Source organism: Apteryx mantelli, chromosome 18 (genome assembly GCF_036417845.1).
Source record: "Apteryx mantelli isolate bAptMan1 chromosome 18, bAptMan1.hap1, whole genome shotgun sequence".
In the NCBI taxonomy this organism is placed as follows: domain Eukaryota; kingdom Metazoa; phylum Chordata; class Aves; order Apterygiformes; family Apterygidae; genus Apteryx; species Apteryx mantelli.
The window spans coordinates 6,849,667-6,871,938 of record NC_089995.1 but is presented as its reverse complement, the minus strand read 5'-3'; the positions used below and the strand labels follow the sequence as shown (position 1 = coordinate 6,871,938).

General features: G+C 41.3%; 1 protein-coding gene across 4 annotated transcripts in view; it reads right to left on the bottom strand.

Annotated features, from left to right (window-relative positions):
* LOC106488315 (uncharacterized) overlaps positions 1–22,272 on the bottom strand; it is a 242,407-nt gene that overhangs the window by 95,157 nt on the left and 124,978 nt on the right. The window contains exon 17 of one of the 4 annotated variants that reach the window (XM_067308034.1): positions 12,696–12,742. The exons of the other annotated variants lie outside the window; for them this stretch is intronic. The gene's annotated coding sequence lies outside the window, so the exon portion shown is untranslated. Of the gene's footprint in view, positions 1–12,695; positions 12,743–22,272 lie in introns of those variants that run through there. 4 annotated transcript variants of the gene reach the window in all.

Here is a 22,272-nt window from a genome sequence, read left to right as displayed (position 1 = left end):
ATTGTGGTTCTAATAGAAAAGTACAAAATCCTGGCTCGCTGGGGTGGTCTTTGTAAGCATTATATTTCAAATATTAAGATGGGGCAAAAGGACTACAATTTCAGGTTTTGGAGCAAGAGGGGGAAGACTCTCAGATACCAGCTTTAAAACACTGAGTACAAAAATTACAAGGTCAGCAACTGCAGATCATTCATTAGCAAAATCAGTATTTAGATCTTTAACTCCGGCATACAGAGAATGTGGGTACTACTGAATGCTCAGCTGAGCACCCTACTGTGGAACTGAGAAACATCCTAAATGGCTGTGCTTTAATAAGTAGGTGAGTTTTGGTAAATTTGGAACAAACAGAAACATGCTTTTTTTTCATTTAATGGTTCAAGATATCTACCTTTTCAGTCCTCATAGACAAAAACACTGGCACATGCAATTTTGTTTTATACCACTCCTCTAAACTGGTCTTTTGTTTTTAGTGAGCCTTCTCTCAGAGAGACAAAATCTTCTCGATAGCAGAAATATAAGTCTGTGGATTTAAGCCACTGTTGTTCAATATCCTTCCATGTGGAACTCTTACTCTGGCATAAGAGCTCTTATTTCTGGGTTAGCCTATATAATTGAACTGAAAAAAATATTTTTATTCTGAAATAAAAATGGAATTAGAATATCCATATGGATAACCATAGTTATAGGAGCAGGAGTTTAATTCTGCTATTAAAGATTAGAACAGAAGTTTTCCCTAGTAAGGATACGACCCAAATACTCACATCTCTCTGGAAGGATGAGTAGATAGAGAAAACTCCATGTTCTCCATCAATGAAAAATAAAATGAAAAAAAAAACTTTTTAAGTTTCCAACAGAAAGAGGCCTATAAAATGATGTCCTTTTCTTTCCTCTCTGAATCTATACTTTTTGCCAAGCCCCAATTTTACTGCAAATGTTGAATTAGGTTCAGTAGCTAATTACAAACACTCCAGATCATCCTCCTCTTTCTGGTTGTATGCAGCCTCAAATATCTAGGAAAAGTCTCATAACCTCGTATTTGATTTTTCACTTGACAATTACAAAAACTAAATTTACTCATTTAGACTTATTTGAAACTATTTACAGCACAGTTTACTCTCTAGTTCAGTAATTACAATGAAAAAAAATATATATTCTCCTTGCCTGATGGTTTTGTGTGTGTGTACATAAATATATATGTGTAATTATAAAGACTTATTCATGCTTCTTTGTGTTTGCTATATACTTTTACCTTAGGTGCATGTTTATGGCCCATAAAAATGGAGCAATTCCAAAATTTCCTAAGCATGATGAGCGGTACCATAAATATGTGTATGCCGTTGCCAATTACTACATGAATAACAATATCCTGAATGCCATATGCCTTCATTAAAAGGTGAGCTTGGGAATATTCTCAGATTCTGCTTTCTCTGCGTTTCTTGAGCAGACTCCAGCCTCATGGTAGTCAGCAGCAGCAAGCAGTGGGGAGCTGCAGTTTTAATAACAAATTGCGACTAGTTGCTACCGGCTGCAAAGCAGCTCCCACTGAAGCACACAGCCCTCGAGGTTGCGGGAGAGTACACAAGTATTCAATTTAATAGACAGTCTTTTGAGGGAAATGCATCAAAGTCTAAGCAGACCCTTTGCCGTGGGAGATACTACCCTCAGCTGAAACTAGGGACAGGATTCTCTAATTTGCTCAAACCTATCCATTTACAGCTGACAATATCGTCATTAAGAGCTATGAGTGGGAGGAGGGGGAAGGAGGCAAAAAAAAAAATCACTGCTATTTTTTTAAGAGAGCATTATAACCAGCTAGTTCTCAGAGATGAACTTGCTATGAACACACAGCCTTGGATTCAATGACAGCAAAGCTCCCAGCAACTTGAATAGCAGTTTTACAGACTTAACTGATAACCACATATACTTAGTTATTATGTCAATGCAAATTATCATCATTCATTATTTATACAAGAGGAGATTTTTCCAAAGTGCCAAGGACAGCCAAGAACCCAACTCCCTTCAAAAGCCAGTGTGGGAATTAGGTGCCTGGATCTATCTTTTCCTCCAATGTCCACAAGCTGCTTGGTGCATCTGAGGGGCTTGACTTGTTTATTGAATTACCCATAAGATTTATTTCTGAGGGATTCGCTTTGATTTTCAGGATCTGGGTCCCAGAAAAAACAAATTCTCTATTCTGTTCAACTAGGCAAGCCAATGTATTTTGTTTGCATTAGCTACACTCTGTTGCATTAGTAATGTCCCATCATGTCATATTAGTAGTCTGCTTTGCTAATACAGGAAAAGTCGTTCACGCAATACAAAGTCTACTTGTGTTAGCAGTTGTTTTCCTTTGTATTTCATTATAGACAGAGGCATTGAGCTCTAGGGGGAATTTCTTTGATACCTCGTGTTGGATTTATCCAAGGGGATAATGGGGAGACATTTTGATTCATTTAAAATTGAACAGGGAAAATAAAAGTACTTCCTTTTTCTTCCTTATATCTTTCCAACTGCAAAGAGATTGTTAAAGTGATTTTATGTAACTGAAATGAGTTCAGCTGTCTGAGATTTTTAAATGTTGGCATTTCAAATACTTGTTCTGTCAAAAAATTTTTTAAGCAAAATGGAGGAACAATGTTTACAGGACACAGAAAGGCTTTTTCCTCCTCCTTGCTCCTCCACTTTCTCCAGTCCTGTTCACTGCCAAGCAATATAGCTCTGATTGACTGCTATGAGAGGAATACACCCTATACCCTTGAAAATAAAGCCATTATTTTTTAGCATATTTACAGGAAATTGAATTCAGCATAAATCAATGTGGAAATTGAGCTTCAAGCTGCTTCCTTGCACTGCTTCTTATTTAGGGTCTACGGATTCTCATTTAGCATACACTTGTCAGAGACATTTCCATAAGGATCAAAAACAAAATGAGCTTATTCTGTTCTTTCTTCTCTGATCTCAGCACCACTGGGAAAATCGTACAGGTCTGTGGCCCAAGAGCAAAAGCATCTCTTGATGATCCAGAATCAACCACCTGGCTACAGTTTCCAGGGAATCAGGTAAGACCCAAACTAACCTGCTAAGGTTACTACTGATCTACTTCACTGGAGGAACCAAATGAGAAAATAGCTATTCCTGTATCAAGCATGTAGCTGTCTTAAGGCCAATCCAGTGTCAAGCATCATAGTTCCATTGAGGTCTTACATACACTTATACCAAAAGGGAGGTAAATTATGTGTTTATATGCAAAAGGTGTGAGAGAAGAATATAATCTTAACTGGGGAGCTGTGGTTCAACCCTTAGTCAAACAGCAGCATCGAGACCCGTTCCCCATCCATGACTATACACAATATTGCTTCTAGCCCATGATAGCATTATCAAACATGGTGCATCATAAACATTAATGTTTCATGGTTTGGATACCTGCACTGTCTTCCAGAGTAAGGCTTACTGAGAAGCAACGAACTTCTGTGATACACAGTGCCTTTTTTTTTTTTTTTTTGGATGTTTTAATAAACTAATGAGAGTGAGAGGAACACCAGGCACATTCCTGTAGCAGATGTGATGTGCTCCGTGACAGCATGTATTCACAGAGATGCTTCTCTCTAAGGGGAGCACAAAGCCATCCCAAATGGACACTGATAAGATTTTACAGTTACAATCCTATCACAGGCATGTATCTTTAGAAAAAGTATTTGAGAAATGTTTCAGAAGTTATTTGAACCAACTTTTGCATCCCTCCTGACTGGTTTTAATGCCTCAGGTGATATGTAGAGTTATTATGACCATCATTATTATTTAGTGCATGATAGTGCCTATGAAATATAGTTGTGAATCAGTGCTCAACAGAATGAATAACACAGAACAGAAAGATGACCCCTAGCCAAGAGGTGTCCAAAGCCACAAGCAACACAAGTGAGAGATTAAGACACTGTATGCTAAGCTCTTCTGAAAATGTGGCCTTTAAAAAAAAAGGAACACTTTTCAAAATCTGGCCTTATGACCAGTTACGTACTAATGGAGGAGAGAGAAATGGTAATAAATACATTTTATAAACCATTACCTGTTTTCCGAAAAAGTTCTTAGGAGATTATGCAAGTTGATGTCTCATAACTTTCAAAGACTCAAAACATGTTTAGAAAGAGTGATTTACCAGCTCTCTAATGGAACATAATATTTAGAACATAAGACTTTGCATCAGACTCTGATCTGGCATAGAAATGAGTGTTGCCCATCTCACATCAAGACAGCGTTTAAGATGTTAGTGGCATCCATCTTGAAAGAAAGAAATTCAGTTTTTAGTATAGCAGTATTAAAGGAGGTTATATAATTTCTGAAGCTGTTTGCTTGTAATGCTAGGTTAGACAATCTTAGCTTAAGAAATATCTTTTCTGAAAAGTACTTTTTTTTCCTCAAAGACAGCTAACTTAGAAACTAAATCCTGGACTGTTAGATTTTTTTTCCTATTTTTACCTAAAAGTATTATGTAGAAAAAATTTTAAGAAGCATTTGCTAGAGAAGAGGTTTCATTTTCTACAAATCATCCTTCAAACATTTAGCTTTACATCATTATACATGGCCTTGATCTTTTAATATTGACAGCTACTGCAGAATCCTTTCTTGAGGTGTCCTATTACAGCTACTGGGCTCCTGTATGGGTCCAAGTAAACATATCACATTGAGGGCTGGAGCCAAAGGAAGCAATCTGCCCCTCACAGTTTTGCTCCTGGATCTTGCTGTTCACCTAGAAACTGTCATCTGTTTGTCCTGGGTACATACCATTTACTAGAGACCCAGAATTAGTTTTACCATTGCATTTTCATCCACTGTCCAATAGCAGAGGAGGACCTTACTGAACCATTTTAATAAAAAGAACAGAAATCAAAAATAAATACCTACCCCAAAGTTTAGTTTATGGACTAGATGATTCTCTCACTCTGAGGCTAATCAGAATGAAATCAATAGGATGATTAATATTAAAATCAAAATCAAAATCCCATTTTGATCCCAGGCAGAATTTACATCCCCAAAATATTACATATTGACTTAGCCAAGCCAGGCAGTGTCAGGCAGGCAACAGCTCTTCAGATCTTGATGTATGATGAACACTAAGACATAAAGAATTCTGATAAAGTAATACTAACATGGTTAAGATGTCAGCTTAATACCAGTGACCTTGTGAAGGAGATAGAAAGGCAAAATGGGGCTATGCGTGGTGCATGCACGCTAGGAAGTCTCTGGTTTGCATGGTGGCTCTATTTGCTGATGTCAAAGAGACTTCAGTGTGATATAGCATTAATATTGTCTCACATGTCAGGTAATGCAAATACAGAAAATTACGAGTAGTGTGAGCATGTACTGAAGATGGGCTCTGTGACATCCATTATGTAGAAGCAAAATCATCTTACCTCATGAAAGATGGCAGCTTGAAGGCTAAATTTAATGACTCTGATTCTGATCTCGTACTAGGTTAAACCAAAAGTGACTCCATTTCAAGTAATGGAAATGCACTGCTGTTAAGCAAGAAGAAAGTCAGGTTTATTAATGCATCCAACTATGCTTCTGTAAAACTTGACAGCCTACTAAGGGTTGCTGTTCATTAGCGTCCGATTTTTGACAGTCATCATAATTGTTATTAGAAAACCTCCAGCAATACTAAGTTCAGATGCAAATTAAAAATAAGCCACCGGTAGCTTTAAATGTACCATGAGCTTTCTTTTTGGAGCTGGTATCTTTGAGCAGAGGCTTACAGTTCAATTCAGACAGTTAGCAGGGTGCTGACAGCAACATGTTGGTACAAGACTGTACTTCTCTCTTTGGTTTTGTTTTAATTAAAGCCGCATTTATTTTTTTAAAGCAGGTCATAAAGCTAACCTACTCTGACAACAGAAAATTACATTATAAAATCGTTTCTTATAATAATTATAAATCTCTGCTAAAGCAAATTGAAATTAAATTAAAGCCCCAGCATATGTTGCCCTTCTTCCCAATAGGAGGAATTCATCTGATCAAAAGTACCACTGACTGCTGAGAGTCTGCAGCCAGGACACATTCAGAAATGATGCTTAGTCTTCAGCTTCCTGCTTCTCCACATCAGTTAAGTTGTCAGAGCTTGAGCTTCAAAGGATACACTTTGAGCACCTAACATGTCACTTGGCCATATCTACAACCACACGGCACAGCTACAATCAGTTTCAGTGGCACTTTCTCCACCAGCTAAGAATGGAACCCTCCAGATGGACCCTATCCTTAAACACTTCCCAAGAGGGAATGCGAAATACTGGTGTCACAACTTCATTTTAAGTGAGATAGATAGTTCAAAGAAAAAATAATCTATTGCCAGAAGTGTTGAGTGCAGCAGAAGGATTTTAGAAGATTTACAGTTGGGGTTGACTATTTTTATGACTCATATCAAAAATACGGGTTGAAATTTCCCCGAAAACAGTGCTTCCCACAAGATTTCTGGCACTTTGGGTTCTCTGCTCAGCTGGAAATCCTGAGAGGACAAAAACTCTTTCATTGTACTGAAGTCCTCCTTGGTTGGGTTGGAAACCAAAGACCAGATCCTTAATTCATGTAAACAGGAAGAACTCTTTCGAAACAAATAGAGAGACATCACGGAAAATTCTCAATCCAAAACTATAACAAAGAAAAAGGTTTCTAAATCCTTCAGAACCTCACCCCCCCCCCCCAAAAAAAAAACAACAAAAAAAAACCAGACTAAATTCCTTCATAGAAGTGAGCGGGATGAAAAGAGGAGGTTTTTTTTTTCCTTTCCTGATGCCCTGACCAGAACAACAGACGTCTGTTCACAAGTTTTTAGTTATGTAATCCCACAATCCTCCTGGTCCACTGCAGTTAGGCACCCAATATTTCAGCTTCTCGTTTCTTGGTGTCCCTCAGAAATGGGAATCAGAATTAGCTACTAACTTCAGAATCTACCAGGTTAAGGAGCAGACTGAGTATTAAAAGGACAACAAATATTATAACATGGAATTAGACTGCAGTGTACTTTAAGTGAAATAATCGCTGTAGACCATTTGGAAATTTAGTCAACTAGAAGTGGAGAATCCCACTTGCTCTGGATGCGTAAATGACCTGTAGGAAGCTTGCTGTTTGTGATGGCAGATAGGAATGACTCCCAGCTCAGCCTGGGAGCTCCAGACAGAGGTGAGCTCACTGCCAGAGCAAGCACTCTACCAGGATCTGGTGGGCAAGAGCGGAAAGGGCCAAGTCCCAATCCTATTTCAGCTTTCATCTGAGCAACTCTGGTGATGCCTTTTCTATCCATCATGGGAAACAGGGACAGGGACAAAGTTTAAGTTTCTTGCCAAACCAAGGAGAGAGGGTTGTCCTACATTAATAGAAAATTGCAGGGTATTCATGGATGGCTTTACCAGGTTTCTTCCGCATCTCCCCCTGCTCTCCAACCCCTAAAGTTCTTTCTGGTTGAAACACTTTGAGTCGGTACTTGCAACTCAGGAAGTATTACCTGTTAGAGGTACCCCCAGGGATGTAATTTACTTTCCCCAAGTCCTGGATGGGGGAAATCCATCAAATTGATGTTATTTAAGTTTCCAGAAGGAAACCCTAGCAACCTAAATATAGAGCAAACTGGGCTGCAGACAGAACCTAGCAGAGAGATTATGGGAACAGTCATTAATTGCCGCATTGCTTAGCAGGCTGAACTGGTTTCCAGTGTGTTTCCAGCTGCAATGAAATCCAAATCCCAGTTTGGATCTCTGAACGAAGCCCAGCATGGTTTGGATGCTGAGGCTCTCACTCCTTTCATCTCGATAGATGTCGAGATCAACTTCAATCTTGCATCTAACTGATCTGAACTTATGTGTGTGAGGGTGGGGTTGACACATACCTTTGTGGACAAAGGCATTTCCTAATCAGGATCTTCAGCTAATGCAACAACTTGCTTGCCCTATGGTTTGGCAAAGTCAAACTGCATTACCCTTCAAAGCATCCAGCAAGTCCGGCTATTTACTTAAGGTTTTCCTGATAAATCTGCCTAGGAAAGTTGAGACCTGGAGCATGGATGGGGATGGGTAAGAAGAAATTTATTTGTTCATATCTGATATGGTATAATGTTTTTAACTGATTCGTAAATGCTCCTAGATACTGTGATGGAGACAGAGTGAGAAACTGAAAAATGCACAGATAAATCAAAATCAAAAATCACTTCCAGGATATGGAGCAACTTCTGTTACTTAGATTACACTTTTCCAGATCTCTGATTTCTCCACAAGGGTGTGGTGGGAAGATGGAGAGATACAAAATAAAATCAATCCCCCAAAAGCTAGAATTTTGAATGGTAAGGAACTGTAGGTAATATCTAAGAACTTTGTAGGCTATGAGTGACGAGAGCAGCTTCTGCTTCTAATTCTCCTAAGTGGCTTCCACTTTGTGGTAGTGTTTATCTATCTGGGATAATCCATGGGTGACTAAACTGGCAGAACAGGAGTCAGAAGACTTTCAGACTGTTCCTGACATTGAACAAGTCACTTCACCTCCCTCTTCTCCTTCTGCTCTTTGTCTGTTATGTCATCCTTAAGGCCAAAATTATTTTGCTTTCAAGATCTCAGTTTAAACCTTTCAGGGCCAGAACTGTGTCGATTTACGTGTCCATACAAGTGCTAGCATAGCAGGTCCTGGTCTTGGTTAGAGCCTGTAAGTGCTATTACAGAATACCTGGTAATAATAGGAAAAAAGGATGAAGTCATCCTGAGTTCTTGTCCCATCTACTCACCACCCATGAACGTTTCTATATTAACTGCATTCATGTCTCTGAGAACTGAGCAGGTTTGCCAGATCTCTCAAGACCAAATCTGGACAGCACTACCTTCTCCCCACCTCTGCTGGCTTTGATAAAACTAGCGCCTGCCAAATCTATAGCAGGAAGATTTCTCCTCTGTGTCCTTTAAATGCCCAGTGAGATTGGCATGACATTCAAAGACAGAGAGTGGAGGAGAGTTAGGCATAGCCAGACTTTAGACAGCCTCGGTTACTCTTTAGTCCAAAATCTGCCAAAATAACCCAGAAACAGCTCACATTTAGATGGCCAGAGTATCTGTGTTTAACTTGATTCCTTAGTGGTTTTGCAATAGTCATGAATATACAAAAGCAGTTCTTGTCCCAAAACTTAGACAATAGTTTATTTCCTGTGCAGTAATTATATATTTGCTGCTGTATCAGCCGAGAAGGGGGGGGGATGGTATCCATAAAGCTCAACAAAGAGCAGTCTATGAAGCAACAGTGAAGGAAATCCCTTTATGAAAAAAGAAGTACTCCTTGGAGGCCCATTTCTAGTGTAGGATGATTGGACAGGATTTAGCCATGTGTTTCCATTAATAAGAGCCTACGGTAAATTCCTAGGCATTGCATTAAAGGTGTACCTGAATGAGAAGAAGGTTATTGATTATTCATACAGTCTGGGCCTTGAGGTTACAGTTCCATGAAAGCCTTCATGTCAACACACACGTGCGCTGTTAATCTAGCAGGGCCACACACCCGGGTGCCGAAGGTAAGTTCCCTGGCTGAGCATTGCACATACATTTACCACTGTTGCACAGACAGTCGTGGTATCTATCTGATCATGCCAATTAGAAACTCCAATATCTAAACATCTTTAATATCTAGCAAGCAAAGAATTCAGCTTCATGAACCAGATTCAAATCAATACTTGTCCTACTTTCTCTATTTTTTAAATGTTTCAGCTCGTTTAGAAACCAAGCAGATCTGAATCTCACCTAGTAGCTGAAGTAAGTGAAGATAACCTTGTGACTCCTAAGTAGGGGTTTGTATACAGCACAAGCTTATAAGACTGTACTTTCAAAGCCTTGTCCTCACATCATAAGTGTTTAGAAAATAGGAGATGAGCCTCTTTGGTAGTTCACCTGTTTAATTCCACAATGGAAACTTCTAGTTACTGGTGGAAGTAGACTGGACGTGAGACTTCTTTCAAACTAAAAAGTGCAGTAATATTGAGTGTGGCATAGCCAGTAAGATTACTGAATGAAAAGTAACCAATCCTTGTGGGAAATTCAAATGTTTGATGAAACAAAATTGCTTCATTTTCACTATTAATGTACCTCTAAAAGTAAATAGTCAAAGCTGTAGGTTCATGCTATCGATCACATTGAATGCTCCATCTATAACTCTTCTGATTTCTACATTTCAGGTCCCTGAAAATATGTTTATGCATATGAGTACTACCAATTAAATTATGGACCTAATGATATTAGTAGTAATGAATGTGTGCAGGAAGATTTGTGAAATCCAGGCTTAAATCTAAACAGATTGGTTTCTTCATTTTCCTGACCTACACTAATATATATGTGTATATGCATACATATACACACACACACACACACACACACACACACATATCTGTGTGTGCACATTTATTTATTTATTTATTTATATACATGTATATTAAGATATGTCCAGCCATCAGTTCCATTTTCTAGTGTACTTCCCACGATTATTTTATTTAGGAAGCTCTGATGAAATACTTCTTTTGAAAACCCAGCTCCATTGCTTTTAGCATTTTAGCTGCAAAGCAATTACTCAGCCTGTCAGGCTAATCATCATAAATATTGCTGTCCACAATGTTTCTACAAGCCAATAGGAACCAGTTTGGGCAGTTCATCTGAATTCAATGACCTTCCAAGAAAGAGTTGCACTTGTATTCCATTCCCAAACTACAGATTAGAGTGCATGTAAAAATGGGCTATTTTAAAGCACCGACCTCTTTCCCATGATTTCTGAGTCATAATTACTGACACAAGGAGTACTGAGCCCTGTCTCCCATACAGCTTGTGGGGCTCAAACTATATTGTCTCACATTTCAAGCTTCTGCAAGAAAAATGCGTGTTACCTTATGATTTCAAGAATCTTTCTGAACAACAGGTTCAGAAGTGTGGGCCCACTTCAATTGCCACACACTAAATGGAAGGAGTGCTCTATTTTTTAGTGATTAAGTGAGCAAATTTGAACTGGAAGCCATCAGCTGAGAACAAATAGATGCCCAGATGCAGTCCTTGAGGAAATGCCTTGAAGGGTAGTTCACGTGATCCAGGGACATGCTCTCACTGGGTGTAAGCTGCCCTGGCTTCCCGGGATTGAGTGATTTACATCTGTAGAGGCCTGGCCAGAGAATGTAATGATATTATGTTTGTAGTTTAAGCATTATTTTTTTGGCAGCAGCGCAAGTTTAAACAGCCTCCACCCCAGGCCTACAGGCTTCCCTGACTGGTGCTAATACAACCCTGTGCACTGCTGCCGGAGGCGGCGCGGCGGCTCCGAGCCATCCTGTCCAGCCAGCAGCTGCCGGGCAAGCGGAGAGCAGGCTCCTGTCCAGCTTGCTGCAAGGCCCAGTCACCAGGGTCCCCGGGCAGCTCTCACAACATCCAGAATATGAATAGCAGCATAAATCACTCCTCTTTCTTTCCTTCTTTCCATTTTTTTCCTTCCTCTCTTTCATTTCCTTTCCTCCTAATCTAAACGAGCACACGCATGTTGGAAGTCTCCCTCTTTCACCTTCTTCTAAATCACAGAGAAAAAGCAGGCCCTGAAAAGGACACTAGCGTCTGCCTCAGCAACTAGTCCTCTCCATATTTATTCAGAATATTCTGTGCATATCAGTTAAAGATTGTATACTCAACTCGTATCCACATTTTAAAGATAGGTAAACTGAGGCCCAGAACAGTGAAGCTGCAAGACCATACAATGAGTTAGTGGTGGAAACAAGAATAAAAGTCAAGAGTCAGCTGCTAACCACATAAGCTATCCCTGCTGCTGGCCTAGAAAGTAAAAATAATGGTTTGGAGTCCTCCCGTTTTCATTATTAGCTTTTTGGATTAGTTTTGCCTAAGGGGAATGAGTTATTCTCAGCTGTTGCATCAGTATATTTCACTTCAGCTGAATTATGTGTCACTTTATGGTAGGGTTGTCTTCATTTTTTTCTCAGCTGTGCTTAGGGAGATCTTTGTGAACATCTTGTTTGACAAATTCTGCACCACCCACACAACCACTTTCAGGCAAACTTAGTAAAGTCAGAGACTGAACTGAGCCCACTTATCTTTGGTGGATCTCTTCTTGTTGTTGCTATTTGGAATCTGCAAGGCCTAGTGGTCAGAGCACAATGTGGGATGAAAAGATCTAACTACTCGGCTCTTTGCTTTGTTGTTTTGTCCTTGTGGCTTTGGGCAAGTCACTGAACTTGATTGATAGTGGGCTCACTTATGTGCTTGTTTGCTTCTAATGAAAATTTCAGCCAATACAAAAGCTATCTGCAGCAATATTTTTTATGCATTTTTTCAAGGGGAGGAGAGATTACATAAAAAATAATGCCTTCTCCGACACACAAGTATTTCTTTTCTTTTTTTCTTCTTTTTTAGTTTCCTGAAACCAAATACTGAAAATAAATTGTCTTTTCACCAAGAACTACAGTTTTGCAAAGAAAAGCCAGAGAAGAAATTTCTATTTCAGCAAACACAATTTTGTATTTATTTATTTATTTATTTATGAGAAAACCTTCCATGGATGTTTTCAAGCAATACTGAAGCAGTAGTGAAATGCTGGTGTATAACCTGCCTTGTCTTGATCCAGCTGCTTCAGTCTTGAATATCAACAAATACTGGTGACTTTCAAAAAGCCGTAGGTTGTGTTTTGGATGATATTTAGTTAGGCGATACTTCTTATGTGTATAGAATAGTCTTGATTACATTATCTAGCAGAATAAAAACAGATGGCAATGAAGTAATTATTTATCTTCTTGATGAATTTTAATACATATAGAAGCAAGGGCACAAACAGATTGCTTTAAACTTGGTATAATATGGTCACTGGGGGCTATGAAAGCTCCTTCCAAACAGCTCTGCTCACGTGCCTAATCTTGACCCGAAGGGAATGCTAATGCTCTACCTTCTTCTATGGGAGCTAACACATGTTATTTCCGCTTCCTCTTAGCAGCCTTTTCCTCCTTTAACTTCCTCTGCATTATCACAGTTGCACACCATCTAGTGACCTGGCAAAGCAATGCAGCGTAGTAAGCACAGGTAGATCCGTGCCAGCCCAGCAAGACAGGGCAGATGAGAAGAATCATTGGCAAGGCAGAAAATTACCAACTAGCTCACTGGAGTCACCAATTCTGTCAAATGTTGAGCTTACCACTGCTTACTGCAGTGGGGAGAATGTTAATTTACTACTGATGGAAAGCTCACCCATCAGCATTTTGGACGTTAAATATTTTCTGTGAATGTGGCACAGCTGTTGCAGAGCTGGTACCAGTATCATGTGATGTTCATCCAATGTGTGTTCAAAGATCAATACCTGCTGCTCATATTCATACTATTTGTGGTTATAGAAAGGAACTGTTCACCCCCAAAGTGACTGCTAGGACCTGTGAAATAAGAGTACACATACACTTTGCCATGTAAATATGTTCAGTATTTTCATCCTATGATCAACCACTTCTTATCAATACTGCCATACTGTGCTGGAAAGATTTTCTGAAGCTGGGATCCAAATTACAATGCTCACAGCTGCAAAGAGCAGCTCTGCAGGTGAATCCAACCTCAGGATGGCTCAGCCAAGGGGAGCATATGTCCTGTCCAAAGCTGTTCTCACAGTCTGCCTACTTAACATGTTGCAGCAGCGGTGAACATTGCTGAAAACTGTGCCATGGCACTGAACAACTTGATGGAAAAGCCTGGGGCAGTCTGTGGCCTCACTTTCTAAAGCTTTCTTTGTGTTTGGTGCACTATAGTTTATGCAAGATGGAGAAAGGTTTTATTCTAGGTGTGTAAAGAAAATAGAAGGAAGCATATAAATTAATAAGGCCTATCAATATGTGTTCATCCTCGCTGTAAAAGCTACTCCTAGCACAGTCAGTGCGAAGACACTAGTCTCAGGGGCAAAGAGAACGGTCTGGTAGGACAAATCCGAGCTCTGAACCTTGTGTAATTCAGCGTGTTCAGAAGCCTGGGTGGATGCTGAATTTCATTATCCCTTCAAATTGCTGCAGATTTGTTCAAAGGAGTTTTCTCTTGTTGGTAGGGCCACACAACAAGAACCGGCACGTTCATGTCTGACAATGACGTTAACCGCCTTTGGAGCAGCAGAAACACCACCCCAGCCAAGCAGTGCCGTCTGCCAGCCTCAGAGATACAGGAATCGCTGTGCTTCAGCAGACACCTGCCAACCAGGATCCATCCTCTTCTGCCTCCCCTCCAGGTGAAACTCTGATTCAGCATCTTAAACAAAACCGCAAAACCTGCTTGTCAGTCTGGGAGCTCTCTCGTCTCTCCCTTCCCTCCACACAAGACTCTACATGCAACAATCCTGCTGCCCCAGAGGGCTGCAGCGAAGGAGCAGGGTATGCTCAGTAACAGTCTCGCCTGACACTGGCTGGTGTTTGAGAAACTGCTGGGCTTTGGCTTGTTGCGGAAAGCGGTTGATGCTCCTGAGGCTTGGCAAAGCTGTTCAGACTTGCACTCCCAAGGAGCTCTTTTCAACGCATCCTGGGCTTTGTCATCCAGACAGAACCTTATCGGCGAGTTTGCTGTGTTTCACAAGCAGAAGTCTGGGGGTTTGTTCCTACCCAGGGTTTTTTCATTTAATTTAACTGTATCTCATTTTTGCTCAATGGCTTGAAGTGACAGTGTGGTAGAAACATAGTAAAAGAATAATCCTGAGTCTAGTTATTGTTCCAGCTAGAGACGCTGGAGCCTTCCCAACCCCAAACTTTCTTTGCCCCCCCCAGAGCATCCTCTCTTCAAGGGGGGGGGAGGAGATCTGAATGAGAATTTTTTAGCAGACTGGAGTTGGCCAGAATTCCACCTCAATCTCATATGGCCTTTGCTGAGTTTTTTATTCACGCCTGAGTCATTCTATTCCTTATTGCAACTCCCCCCTTCTAAGTCCTTGTTTCTTAAGTTTGATGAGGTTCACATATCACAGTTAGGTTTATTTACTCTCTGGAGGCTGCTGGATCTCTTTTAGCATTTTCATGATTTCCTACAGCACGGAGTCTCTCTGTGCTGTCAACAGTTGAGAACTAACATAGTCTTCATCCATATAATTCATCTAGACTCTTTATTTCCTTCTTCCCTGATTTTACTTTCTTTCCTATTGTCACTTAATTTTTTAGTCCTGTTCTCTGTAGTTACAGTCAAATAGATCCATCCAGACTATTAAAAGTAGCTTTTTCAGAGTCTAAGTATTTAATAGGCATATAGACTTTTGAGTAAGTGAGAAGGGCAAATACATTACTTTTGGATCTCAAAAGAAAGGCAGAAGGACTTGCCATCCTTCCTAATAAAATGAAAAATCCTGGAAAAGCATTGTAGATAGAAAGTGGCCAAGATGATTAACTTAGCCTCTACTTCCTCCCTGATATCTATCCGAAATAGCCCAAGCACCCCCAGAATAAGCATTAACCCATAACTTGATATTTAATTCCTTTTCTTGTCCGGGTGGCTGCAGTGGCTGAAAACAAACCTCCCAATATCCCTGTATTTTCAGCTTGGATCTGAACTTTGCCATTGCAGCCTCTCTTTCCTTCATCATAAGGCCACATCTAATAAAAAGAAATTTTGCATCTGATGAATCTTAAATCTGACTTTTGCCCAGTAGTGAAAACATTTTGATGAGACCTCAACAATATTCCCACAAACCAGGAGAAATGGCATAGATCTCTCATTAAATCTTGAAAAAGAGGTTGATAAAATAGAGTAACAAGAAGCTAGTAAATGTATTTAGAAAGCTTTTGATTAGATTAAATAGAGGGAATTAAGCTCCTCTGTAATTCCCTCTTGTCTCCAGACAGTATGAAGCCTGTAGAGGTCTTCAAGAACCTGACTGTGATTTTCAGAGGCATGAAGAGATGTGGAAGCAGAACTCCAAGGGTTTGGACAGCTGGTGAAAGTGAGATTAAGAGAGGAGAAAATCAGTGTTACTCTGAGAAAGATGAACAAAATAATTCTCACTCAGCAAGAAAATTTGCCCATGAGTCCAAGTTCTTCTACACATCAGGGATACACCAATACCAGGACCTGAAATCTGGCTTCCCTTCATCCAAAAGCCACAGGCTTTTGAATAACTGCTTCCGGAGTCACTCCCCAAGCACAGGTCCAGAAGTCAACCCGGAACTTAATTTATCCTTAATCTAGGTCAGGTTAAAGAGACTGTATGTGGCAGCACTTGCTAATCTATGCTAGAAGCTACAGAAGCAGGGAGAGCCTTCAGGTCTATCTACGTCCAGCACCTGGCTAGAGGTACTCTGGGTCTAGAGCAGCCCTGTAACTAGTCACTTCTTCCACCCTTCTTTCTCCACAGCTTTGCAGCAGCTGTCAGATTCACTATTTGGGTGTTTGTAGAAATGACGACTCCCCTCGCACATGGTCCCCCTCCACACATAGGAACGGTGTGGGGAGGCTATAGCAGGACCTCTTTAAGGAGAGGCAGAACTTAATCGATAATATGTCATCTTAGGTGGACTGGCTGAGTTCATTGCTCTCTTACTTCTACCATACAAGGAGTTATCTATGACGGAGGTGTGGGTTTTCCCAGAGAAGTGAATACTGGATTAAACACTATTGAGACATGCAAGGCACTTCATGCCCCACACAGATCTTGTTTATGGCTCCTTGCAGACTCAAGCACATGTCAATGCCTAAGGTTTATGCCCTGATCTGCAGCTTGCAGGGAAGGGAAGATACTGCTTCTGAATAACTGAAACATAGTGTTCCAGTTTACATACATCATTCCCAGGACTGTAATCCTGGGTATGGCCAGCTATGTAGTGCTTCTGCTTTGATATCTCCTTGTAAGTAGTCTCCATCTCCGCAAGGAATTCCTCCCATATTAATTGCATCCAGGGTCTGTTCATTGTCTAGAAGTTTTCCAGTTCAGGTTCTGTCTATTTTGGGTGACAATGGATCCCGTGAAGTTTCCACCATAAACACGGTGGCTAGTCAGCCCTGTGGGACTGGAACCTTGTTAAATAGTTCTCTAGAACCAAAACTGAACCTAGAATCTTTGGTTTGGACAGGAGCATGGATTTTAAATCTTAGCTTAAAAATAATGCACTCAAGAGCTCAGCCCAAATATCCCCTCATGAGACTACCTGTCACAGCTGAGCTACAGTTTGGTTTATCACTGATCTGCATCAGTGTGCTATTAAGTTTTTGTCTCCCCACTCATGAGGCACATTCTTCTAATTCACTTTATTTGTTTCTCTCAGAGGATGTTTTTATTCAACAGTTGTCACCAAGTCAATGTGAAGTGAAGCAGGACTTTTTGGGGGAGAGGGTCATATTCTGCCTGGCCTGCTCTGAGGCTGCAGTGCTACACTGGCAGGACTGTATGGGACAACTGTAGCCTGACTTTGATCCTGCTGCCTCTTCTTGTATATCTTCCTTGCAGAGCCTGGTGTCTGACTAGTTGGAAAGGAATAAGATGTTGACAAAGTTGACAGTGGCTGGAGTTTTGTTTCCTTTTTCAATAGCTGGTGACTAATTGCAGCCCTCAGTAGTGAGCAGTTGCAATCAGTGAGCTGCACTTTCCAGAGGCACTGCTGATCCTTCTACAGTTCTCACTGCAAAATACCTCCCGGATGGAGTTACTTAACCTGGGTTATATATACACGCACATTTCTGCTCCCTTGGATTCACCACTCTATACTTTCTTTCATATCCTCCCTTCCTTCTCCCCTCCCTGCATGTCTTGTTATACCTTGTTTCTACATGCCTAAATCATGCTTTAAATAACAGCTGTCTCATTCTTTGCTTCGTCTCCTACCCAGCTAATTATTTTCAATTTATTGATTTTCCACATGGAGATTAATGGGTTATTCAGCTCTCAAAGCCTATATCTACACAGCTGTGAGTTAAAGCATGGGCATGGGAAGGTGGAGTTTATGTGGCTGATTACCTTTCTGATGAACTTGTGTACCAAACTAAAGGGATTGTTTTTCCTTCCTACTCGCTGTAAAATGCCATCAAGTTTCAGGCTCTTGCCAGTGAGTAATCACATTTCACAGGGAATAAAAAATAATAAATAAAAACCTGATAAGTTTGCAATAAGAAAATTGTTACCATGTGTCTTTTCTGTTTCACCAAGACGTTTAATTGCCCTGGCTAATGTGTTCTGGGTGTGAAAGAGCCAGGCACAATGGAAAAGCACCACTGCACAGATGCGGGTGGTGTGGGGTCAGGAGATCCTCCATGAAATCCTCCGTGAAAGGCCCCATTCAGTCCCACCGCTGTGCCACTGCTTGCTCTGACTTGTTGTGCTGCTGCATCACTCCATGACACCATGCGGGAAACCAGATAGAAATGATGCCAGTTACAAACATGCCAACCTTTCCATGGTTTTTTTTCTAGCCAAAATCATTTCAGCGAGCCAGCATACAGCACAGCAGCTGCATCACAGAACCAGTGCTCGCTGCACTCTAGGACAGGAACAAGAAGCATTGGCTTCCCTACTGATGAAAAGGTATCATGGAAACATAAACTCTCGGTATGAAACATTGACTCTACTCTTACTGGCCTATCTGACCATGAGATTCCCATGGGATTATGCTAATTCAAGGCTGAATATTTGGGCCTCATATATATAATTAGTTAATCATTTGGGGGGGAAAAATATATATTTTTAATGTTTTTCAACCTCTTCTATTGGAAGTTTTCACACGCCCCTATTTTGCCAAATCAAATGCTAATGTGAACAGGCTCTAACTGAAAGACAGCAATTGCCAGTGGGCTTGGGGGAGAACAGGGGAGAAATGGGAATGAGTGCCTAAAAGTGCAGTCAGCACTTAAAGTAAAAATAAACAAACACATTGGCACACTGGTTACTATTTAGCAACCCTGTGCTGAATATTTCTGCTTTCCTGGAGCCTATCAAAATGGTAGCCCTAATTCTCTGCTTCATTAGGGTCTTTTGGCATGCTCAGCTTGCTGGGCCCTGAACTGGATTTATAGTTTATAGCTATGTGCTGGAGATTTCACTAATTTCAGGGCCTGTTCAGAATGTTTCCAAAATCAACCACTTTTGCTGATGTATGGGTGGAGATGGTCAGCTTCAAAAAATATGATCTCTGCAGCTATATCTTCCTTTAAAACTCTGACATTAACTTTCATCCTTATTCATACCAAAGCAAAACCTGCTTTCCGGACCTGCCCTTCATCTTGCCAAGACTAGATGGATTTAGTTTAGCGCTGGTCAACAAGGTCCTCCCAGATCTGCCATAGCTTTTTTGGTGAATATTGCTCAAAGAAGCCTATGCTGTCACGGGCAGGGCAAGTTATAATGACTGCTTCCCAGTTACAGAGAACCACTGGGAAGATCTGACTGGGAGGGCTTTGAAATGGTGGCCAGGACTGAGTTTCGTAACAGAGATCCAGAAACGAGGCACTCAGTGACACAGGGAAATCAGGTGCAGCACCTGGAATCCCTCTGACCCGAGAAATACGGCTGAACAGGAAGAAAGAATTAGGCACATGCTAGACACTTGGGGGGTTGTTTTTTGTTTTTTGGTTTTTTTTACAGCACAAAAAGGGGTGGTGGGTAGGCTGAAATGTGTCCAGCTATTACTCATTCCCCTGGCCCGCCCAGCGTTAATCTCCAACACAAATTAACCTCAGTCATTTTCCTCTTCCCTCTCTTAGACACACACTATTTGTCAAGCCATGTTGCCTTAACACTTCCTAGCCACCTGGAATAAATTTAGCCTGCCCAAGGAAAAAGAGTGCAACATGGCAGCCTTTGGATGAAGGAGCAAGCGCGTCTCTTGCTGACTGCAGCCTCTTGTAGGTCATTGCAGAGAATGTGTGTCCCTCTCCTGTTATGGCTTTTGTTGAAAATGGCTCAAGGTACAAAAAAACTGAAACATCCTGTTAGGCTAGGAACGGATAAGTGTGGGTAAGGTAGCGTGGGCAGGAAGGCATGCAAGCATCTGGTTTGAATAGCTTCGTGCATGCAATATCAGCCAACTTTCTGTAGGTTTCACGGTTGTTGGTTTTTTTATCCCAGAGCTCTGGAGCACTGGTGGACCCCACCCGCGCCGTGCCTCCCAGGAAGGCTGCAGTAAAGCTCATCAAAAGGGGACAGCCTCCCCCGTTTACAGGAACTACCGAGGCTGGAAATGACTCTGAAAAGCCTGGACACACTCGGAAAGGTCAAGTGTCTCCTGTGACATGCAGGAGGACCCAGTGCCCTGATGCGCTTCTGATGGGAAAGCAACATGTGAGAAGACAGGCAGTCGAGTGGCCTGCAGGATGCACATTCCTAAACGTCACTTAGCCATACAACCTGCGAGGGCGGAAAAGTGGGCAGATGGAGAAATAATATTTTCATTGAAAATTCTCTACCTCTCAAATATTTCCTGTCAGGTTCCTTCCAAAGAGGGCCAAAGTGAGGGGGGGGGGGGTGGGCCGAGGTAGGATGTGTGGCAGTGGATGCAAGTTTGTGATTCCTCAGACCTCTCCATTTTGAGAGCATTTAACTCAATCCTTTTTTTTTTTTTTTTTTTCCCCCTCCTTGAGAAAAGGATCATGCTAAGCATTACTGGAGCCGGAGGCAGTTTGGGAAGTGAAATAAACACCTGACTGTTCAATGTTAAAGGTTTACTCAACCAAAAATAAAAATAGTTCTGGTTTCCTCCACGAAGCTCTAGAATTACGTTCATCAGCGCACACGAGCCGGAGGTTTGCGCAGGGGGAGTCTTGAAAGGTTGAAACTCTTTAGAGGGAAAATTTGGAGGCAACAAGACAGGCCTCCCTCTGTCCTGCAAGAGCCATTCTACAACTGAGAAAGTGCTGCAGCTGTTTTCCTGGTGCAATCTGAAAATACATGCTCTCCTCCTTTATTAGCTGCTCATATCAGTTTCATGGGTGCCATCGCAAATCAAAGACGGAAAGTGTAATGGGCCAGAGTCTCAAGGACAGACGCTGTCCCCTTCACACCATCTCAGGGGCAGAAGGGAGCTGTACTGCAACTGCCAGCAGGAAATAGTAGAGTTTTAGGTTGAAGCCACAGTGGCCTCTGGGGATTTTGGAACCGCAAGCGGGAAGTGACAGGGAGCAAACCTCAGGACTGGGCAGCGTTAACACGCTCCATCAGAGGTGGCCTGCACAACGGGAGCGGGGAGCAGCCCCTGTAACCAGCTTAGAGAAACGGCAGTGTAAACTCAGTGACGTTAGGAATGCTCATCAGCTCCTCCCACAAACAAAACTGGTTTTTGCTATAGCTCTGCCAGTGGAGCTGAAGACGTATTACTGTAGATGATCTGCACCTCGGAGAGCTAGACTGGGGCAACAAAAAGTTGCAGTATGTGCAAAATCATCCTGCTTGCATGAAACACAAGATGAAAGACGCAGTGTATTAAGAAAGATATTTATTGGGGTTGATCATATATGACACATATATTTGCAAAATGCTTCATTCTGTCAGGCCATCCATAGATGGACTAGGAAATACCGTTTAACATGTACGAAATAGAGTGGATTCTTTCCCTGTGCAGTGAATGCCTGCTGATTCCCAAAGCCTGCCAACTTGTAAAGTAGTTATATGTGGACTCCACACTTCAATAGCTATTCCAGTGTCCTGTGCACACATTCTTATTCCAAATACCAAAATAAATCAAGCAAACTGGATAAAGGGCACTCATTCTAGACAATTTTACATTGTGGGGGGAAGTATGACTAATGGGAGTCAAACTGGCATCTCTGTTCAAGTCAGCTATTGCTAACGACTTGGTGAAAAAGTCCACACCATTCTCCTTCTGAGCCGAGATGAAGCAAATCCATGGGATCCAAAATTATTCAGGACTCCCAGAAGCATAAGCTGAAAGTTGAATTGGAAGTAAAAGACTCCCAAACTTTCATTTGCTCTTGGGAGATGGGAAGCCCAGAGGAGAAAGAAATACCCAGTTGGAGCCGAGGTAATAAACAAAGCTAGATTAGCATACAACTGTTCTCGCTAAAATGAAATTTGCTGTAGTTAACCAGAAAGTTTTAGGGTAAGAAATTACAGAACAATTTGGGCAACGAGAAATGAAAGCCACCTGTTTAAAGTTAGCCTTTAACCTATTCCCTCTGCCTTCCCTCTTGCTTTCTCTCTCTTTCAAATTCTCCCAGTATCTCTGCTTTCCATAGAAGCAAATCTTCCCCAGGGAAAGTCAATTCTGAAGGCAATTTTCCAAAAACCATTTGGCAGAATTGGCCGGTACTTCAACTGCAAACATGAAAAGGCATT